Source organism: Leopardus geoffroyi, chromosome E1 (assembly GCF_018350155.1).
Source record: "Leopardus geoffroyi isolate Oge1 chromosome E1, O.geoffroyi_Oge1_pat1.0, whole genome shotgun sequence".
Lineage (NCBI taxonomy): Eukaryota > Metazoa > Chordata > Mammalia > Carnivora > Felidae > Leopardus > Leopardus geoffroyi.
In genome coordinates, this window is record NC_059330.1 from 28,231,186 (window position 1) to 28,238,753 (window position 7,568).

At 34.5% G+C, this 7,568-nt stretch overlaps 1 long non-coding RNA gene across 1 annotated transcript; it reads right to left on the reverse strand.

Moving 5' to 3' along the window:
- Nucleotides 1-422: 422 nt before the first annotated feature.
- On the reverse strand, nt 423-7,491 carry LOC123603388. Its single transcript, XR_006714857.1, has 3 exons — nt 7,382-7,491; nt 6,936-6,983; nt 423-531 (listed from the first exon to the last, which is right to left on the reverse strand). It is a non-coding gene; the product is annotated as an uncharacterized LOC123603388 (long non-coding RNA).
- Between the last annotated feature and the right edge of the window lie 77 nt (nt 7,492-7,568).

The following is a 7,568-nucleotide window of genomic DNA, read 5'->3' on the forward strand; positions in this document are numbered from 1 at the left end:
CAAAAATAAAAGCTAATAATATTTTTAATGCATTACTCTCTTAAATTATGTAAAAAATAAACCAGGATTTGGAGTTATAAATCAAAGTTACAGTAACACTAACTTTTATACTAATTACTGCTGTTTTCTTGCTTTAAATGTATTGATCTCCTAAATCATGGAGAAAACAAAAAGTGCAGTTACAAACCATTGTAATGGTTGGAACCAAAATTAGTACAAAAGCTAATACTGGTTTTTATAATTGCCCATGTACTTACCTTTATTGAGACCTTTTATTTCTCCATATGGCTTTGAGTTACTATGCAGTGTCCTTTTATTTCAACTTGAAGCATTTCTTGAACATTTCTTGTAGGGTAGATCTAGTGCTTACAAACTGCCTCAGCTTTAGTTTTTCTGGGAATGTCTTAATTTACCCCTCACATTTGAAGGACAGCTTTTCTGGATATAGGATTCTTGGTTGACAAGGGTTTTTATTTTTTATTTTTAGCACTATGAATATATTGGCCTACTGTCTTCTGTCTTTCAGAGTTTCTGTATATAAAAGAATCATTAGTTTATATTTAGGGGCACACTATACACAAGAATTTAACTCTGTCACATCAACAATTAATAGGGGTAGGATGAAGCTGTAAAGGAAGAGAGTTTTTTTATTGTTATTGAAGTTAAGCTGGTATAAATTCAAATTAGAGTGTTACACATTTAGGATGCAAAATGTAATCTTCATGGTCACCACAAAGAAAATAGCTATGGAATATACACAAAAGGAAAAGAGAAAATAATTTAAACATTTCACTACAGAAAATCAACTAAATACAAAAGGAGACAGTAATGCAAGAAATGTGGGACAAAAAACAAATAGCGTAATGACAGACGATCTCATCAGTAATTAGTTTAAACATAAATGAATCAGGGGCGCCTGGGTAGTTCAGTCGGTTAAGCGTCCAACTTTGGCTCAAGTCATGATCTTGTGGTTCATGAGTTCCAGCCCCACATCAGGCTCTGTGCTGACAGCTCCGAGCCTGGAACCTGTTTCAGATTCTGTGTCTCCCTCTCTCTCTGCCCCTCCCCCACTCTCTCTCTCTCTCAAAAATAACACTAAAAAAATTTTTAAACATAAATGAATCAAACTCTCCAATCAAAAGACAGAGATTGGAAATGGATAAAAACACATTAACTATATGCTATCTATAAGAGACATTCAAAGCCATAAATAGATTGAAAGTGAAAAGATCAAAAAGATATTCCATGCAAGTAGTAAACAGAAGAGCAGGGGTGGCTATACTAATATCAGACAAAGTAAACTTTAAATCAAAAAAGGTTACAAGAGACCAGGACATTATATACAAAAGGTTCAATAGGGAAAGAATATATTACAGTTATATTTATATACCTAATGACAGACCACCAAAATATATGAAGCAAAACTGATGGAATTGAAGGGAGAGAATAGACGATTCTGTAACAATAATTGGAGACTTCAAAAACTCACAATAATGGATAGAACAACCAGACAGAAGACAAGTAAGGAAACAGAGGAGTTAACAAACCAACTAGATCATACAGATATATATAGAACACGCTAGCCAACAACAAAAAAATACACATTCTTCTCAAGCACACATGGGACATGTTTAGGATAGGCCATATTGTAGGCCAACAGATGTTAAAAGATAGATATAAAGTATCTTCTCTGACCACAACAGAATGAAATTATAAATTAATAACAAAAGGAAGGAAACGTGGAAAATTCATAAAATTGTGGAAGTTAACACTTTTAAAATGACCAATGGATAAAAGAAATTACAAGGAAATTAGAAAATACTTTGAGATGCAGGAAAACAAAAGTAACATCAAAACTTATGGGATGCAGCAAAAACTGTGCTAAGAGGGAAACTTATAAGTTATAAATACATTAAAAAAATCTGAAATCAACAATGTAACTTTACAACTTAAGGAACTAGAAAAAGAACAAACTAAATCCAAACTAGCAGAAGGAAGGTATAATAGAGATTAGAGCAGAGATAGAAAAACAATAGAGAAATGAAACCAAAGGCTAATTCTTCAAAAAGATCGACAAAATTGACAAACTTTAGCTAGATAGACTAAGAAAAGGGAAGACTCAAATTACCAAAATCAGAAATTAAAGTGGGGACATTACTACTTATTCTGCAGAAATAAAAAGGATTATATGGGAGTACTATGAACAATTGTATGCCAACAAATTGGATAACAGATGAAATGGACAATTTCCTAGAAACACAAAACCTGCAAGACTAAATCATGAAGAGAAAATCTGAATAGACCTATAACTAGTAAGGAGATTGAATCAGTAATCAAAATCCTCCCAATAAAGAAAAGCCCTGCACTTGATGGCTTCACTGATGAATTCTACCAAACATCTTAGGGACTAATACCAATCCTTCTCAAACTTTTCCAAAAAATTGAAGAGAAGAGGCTTTCTAAATCATTCTGAGGCCAGCATTACCCTCATACCAAAGCTAGACAAAGACACTCGCAAGAAAACTACAGATCAGATCCCTTAGGAACATTGATGCAAAAATCCTCAACACCCGCAAACAAAATTAAGCATATTGAAAAGATTATACACTATGATCAAATGAGATTTATTCCTGGAATGCAAGTATATAGCTCTACATGAAAATCATAATATGTACTGTTATGCAACAATGTAATATGTGATATGCCACATCAATAGAATAAAGAGGGGGAAAAGCCTCATCATTTCAACTTGATGCAGAAAAAGCGTTTGACAAAATCAACACCTTTTCATGACACTCAACAAACTGGGAGTAGAAGGAAACTCTCTCAATATGATTAAAGCCACATGTGAAAAGCCTCTGGCAAACATCATACTCAATGGTATGGAAAGACTGAAAGGTTTTCCTCTAAGATCAGACACTAGAGAAGGATGCCTGCTTTCACCACTTCTATTTAACATAGTAGTAGAAGTTCTGGCCAGAGCATTTAGGCAAGAAAAATAAATAAAAGGTATCCTAATTGGAAAGGAAATAGTAATCTCAAATAGTAATAGTAATCTCAAATAGTAATCTCTGTTTGCAGATGATATGAACTTATATGTAGAAAACTCTAAAGACATAACCAAGAAAACTGTTGGAACTAATAAATGAATTCAGCAAAGTGGCAGGATACAAAGGCAACACACAAGATTCCATTGCATTTCCATACATGAACAAGGAAGAATGTGAAAGGGAAATTACAAAAACAATTCCATTTACAGTAGCATCAAAAAGAATAAAATACTTAAGAATTAACCAGGGAGGTGAAACACTTGTACTATGAAAACTACAAAACAGTGCTGAAAGAAATTAAAGAAGACATAGATAAATGGGAGCACATCCTATGTTCATGTAATGGAAGACACTATATTGTTAAAATGTCAATACTACCCAGAGCCATTTATAGATTCCATGCAATACCTATCAAAACCCCAATGATGTTCTTTGCAGAAATAGAAAAACCCATCCTAAAAGTCATATGAAATCTCCAAATAACCAAAGCAATTTTTCAAAAGAACAACAGAATTGAAGGGCTCACACTTCCTGATTTCAAAACTTACAAAGCTACACTAACCAAAATAATGTGGTATTGGCATATAGACATATAGATCCATGGAATAGAATAGAGAGCCTAGACGTAAAACTTTGCAAATATGTTCAAATGATTTCTGACAAGGATGCCAAGACCATGGGGAAAGGACAGTCCCTTCAACAAATGGTGCTGGGAAAACTGGATATCCACATGCAAAAGAGTGAAATTCTTACCTCACATTTACCTAACACCATATACAAAAATTAATTCAAAATTGATCAAATACCTAAATCTAAGGCCAAAAACAATAAAACTCTTAGAAGAAAACATAGGACAAAAGCTTTACAGTATTGGCTTTGGCAATGATTTCTTGGACATGACATCAAAGGTACAGGCAACAAAATAAAAAAAATAGATATATTGAACTTCATGAAAATTTAAAACTTCACTATCCACAGAGTAAAAAAGCAAACCCCTAGAATGAGAGAAATAACTTGCAAATCATATATCTGATAAGGGATTAATAGCCAGAATATACAGAGAACTCCTAAATTCAACAACAAAAAACAATTCAAGATTGGGCACAGGACTTGGAATAGACATTTTCCCAAAGAAGTTATATGAATGGTCAAAATAAGCACATGAAAAGATGTTCAACATGACTAATTATTAGGGAAATGCAAATCAAAACTACCATGCAATACCACTTCACATTCTTTAAGATGGTTACTATGAAAAATACAAAACAAGTGTTGGCAAGAATGTTTTTAAATTAGAACCTCTGTGCACTGTTGGTGTGAATGTAAGATGGCACAGTCATTATGGAAAGCAGTATGGTGGTTCCTCAACAAATTAAAAATAGAATTATCATATGACCCAGCAATATATTCCACTTGTGAGTAGAGTCTCCAACAGATAGTTCTGCACCAATGTTCATAGCAGCATTATAGCTCAAATGTGGAAACATCAGTGTCCATAAATGGATGAAGGGATAAACAAACTGTGGTAAATATGATGGAATATTATTGAACTTTAAAAGGGAAAGAAATTCTGCAATATGCTACAACACAGATGAACCTTGAGGACATTATGCTAAGTGAAAGAAGCCAATCACAAAAAGAAAATAATGTATGATTCCACTTACATGAGTTACTTACAGTAGTCCAAATCATAAGGACAGAAAGTATAGTATAGTGGTTGTCAAGGCTGGGGTAAGGGGGCATTGGGAGTTACTGTTTAATAGGTACGGAGTTTTTATTTGGGATGCTGAGAAAGTTCTTGAAATGGATAGTGAGTGGTGATGACTGCACAACATTGTTAATGTACTTAATGCCAATGCATTGTGCATTTAAAAATGGCTAGAACAGTAAATTTACAAGATGAGAAGAGTTATGGGGATGGATGGTGATGATGGTTGCATAACAATGTAAATGTATTTAATACCACTGAACTGTACACTTCAGAATAGTTATGATGGTAAATGTTATGTGTGTTTTACCACAATAATTTTTTTAATTATGGAAAAGCATAAGTGGACTAAGTAGAAAGGTGTCCAGGACATATTATGGACTCATGCTAGTAAGTATAATATGACCCCATGAAAATTTATACATAAATGTCTACATTTGATAAATGCATAACTATCTGGAAAGATGCTTATTAAAGTAGTAAAATAGTCCTTTCAGGAAAGATGCTTATTAAAGTAGTAAAATAGTCCTTTCAACTTTTCATAATTCTTTTAGCTGTTTTCTGTTTGGAGAATAGAAGGTTTAGGAATACTTAAATCAGTGGGAAGCAGAACTATAATGTCATAGTTAAGTAGCTATAAACTTAGTCAATTTTATTAGAACTCATTTGAAGGAAAACTGCTTAATAGAAAGGAATGGTTAGTGTAAAGCATAAGAAAAGGAAGTTTTAGGTGCCAGACATGGGGATGGATGCTCAGCTAAAGCTGTATGGATGAGTGGATGGGGAGTGCACTAGGTATGCCTAGTGCTTTGTGACAGGTGTTGCCCTCTTGTGGAATATCCTACTGACTTCTTGATCCAGTTTCATGTTCACCAAGCAACTTTTCTTCCTCTTGAAGTTGGTGTGTCTATAGGGAAAGAATGACCTGGCTTCCAATCAGTTCAATAGTGTGTTTCTCAAAGTATATTAGTGGGTTGCTAATCTGGTTTATATATTGGTCTCTGTGCTTGGTTAATGACAGTTGACACTAGAGAAAATTGATTTACATAATCTATTACTTCATAAGAAATTACCTCCAAAACTTAGTGACTTAAAATAGCAATAACCATTTATCTTTAACAGTTTTTATATATCAGGAATTTGGAAGTGACTCAGGTGGGCAGTTGTGGCGCAGGGTTTCTCCTGACGTTGCAGTTTAATGCATTTACTAGTTGACTCACTCATATGACTGGCAATTTTGTCTTGGCTATTGACTAGGGACCTCAGTTTCTTTCCACCTGGGTCTCCCATTGAGTTTCCTCACCACATGGCAACTGGTTTTCCCCAGAGTGAGCAATCCAAGAGATTTTGCCTACACCAAGGCAAAAGGTGCAGTGCCATTATGATCAGCTTCAGAAGTCCTAGACCATCATTTCTGCTATAAACTGTTGGTCACAGAGGGCAAGCCCTGATTCAGAATGAGAGAGGCCTACACAAAGGCATGAATACTAGCAGATGAGAATCACTGGGGGCCATCTTGGAGACTGGCTACCACAAATCCCATCAACCAAGTGGCAATTCCTGGCAATCCTGTCCTTTGCTGTATGCTTTCCATTCAAAATAAAACAGTTTAATATAGCTTTTACATCTCATCACATTTTATCTGCATCATACCCCTGCCAGTAGGAAGAGCAGGAGAAGTGAGAGTGTGATTACCCTGAAAGAACCCACTTGTGACTCAAGCATGGATTAATACAAGTTAGATTATTCATGATGAGGAAAATATCAAGATTCTGTATTTTGTTTTGCCCATTTTTGCAAGAATCACCCTTTTGTGTTTACTTGTACTGAAATTGAACACTGAAAAAAATACTTTCCCCAATATTAAGAGAATATAAACAATTATTCAAACAAGTACTGAGATGATTTTAATAAGAACAAAAAAGTGATAGCAGACTTAACGTTACATGTTGATGGAGAAATTAAAACTCACTCAATAAATTTATAAAGAGAAATATAATCTTCCCAGACAAATAGGTAAGCATTATAGCATCGTGGTTAAAGGTTATAAATCAACAAGTCACTGTATTGAAAGGAGAATCTCCTAGGAAAGCTTTTTTAAGTCAGCCAGTCTCAATTTTATAACAAGATATCAAATAAGTATAAACAGGAACCATCTTCATTTCAACCTGGCTTACCCTTAGTGTCTTCAAGATATCTGACTTGTATTCTACTTTTATCCTTTTCTGTAAAACAAGATATAATGGTTAGCCAAATGTTTTATATTCTAAAGACGTGTCAGTAGCTCAAGGTTTCTTGGCCTATTGAGATTCCTGTTACCTAAGAACGTGTTGGTTTTTGTTTCAACTTTGTCTTTAATCAAAGCTGATTTTAAAGATCCAGAAACAATGAATCTGACTGTCCTGTAACCATGAAGACCCTTCAGAGTCAATAGTGGAATGTGGATATGGTAGAGAGCAGCATGTGAAAGGGAAAGAAAGATGACAGTGTCTCTCATCCAAAATGGTATCCAAGATGCAAAGGCACTTTTCAAATCAAGAAAGAACCAAAGTCCAGCTAATTAGGAGAATTGAGAGGACAGGATTGTGAGAAAAGACACTCACATTTTTTGAGTGACACTTACCTACCAGATGTTGATTTCCGGATGAAGAAACCAAGGCTCAGACAAGTCAAATAACTTGTCTAAGGTGCACAGTCATTTACGATTGAAACCAATGACTAATTCCAAATCTTTCCTACAATCCTATACTCACTCCTAGGCCAAGAATGTGAGACTTTATGATTTGAGAAATCTGGATTTTTACCCCAGG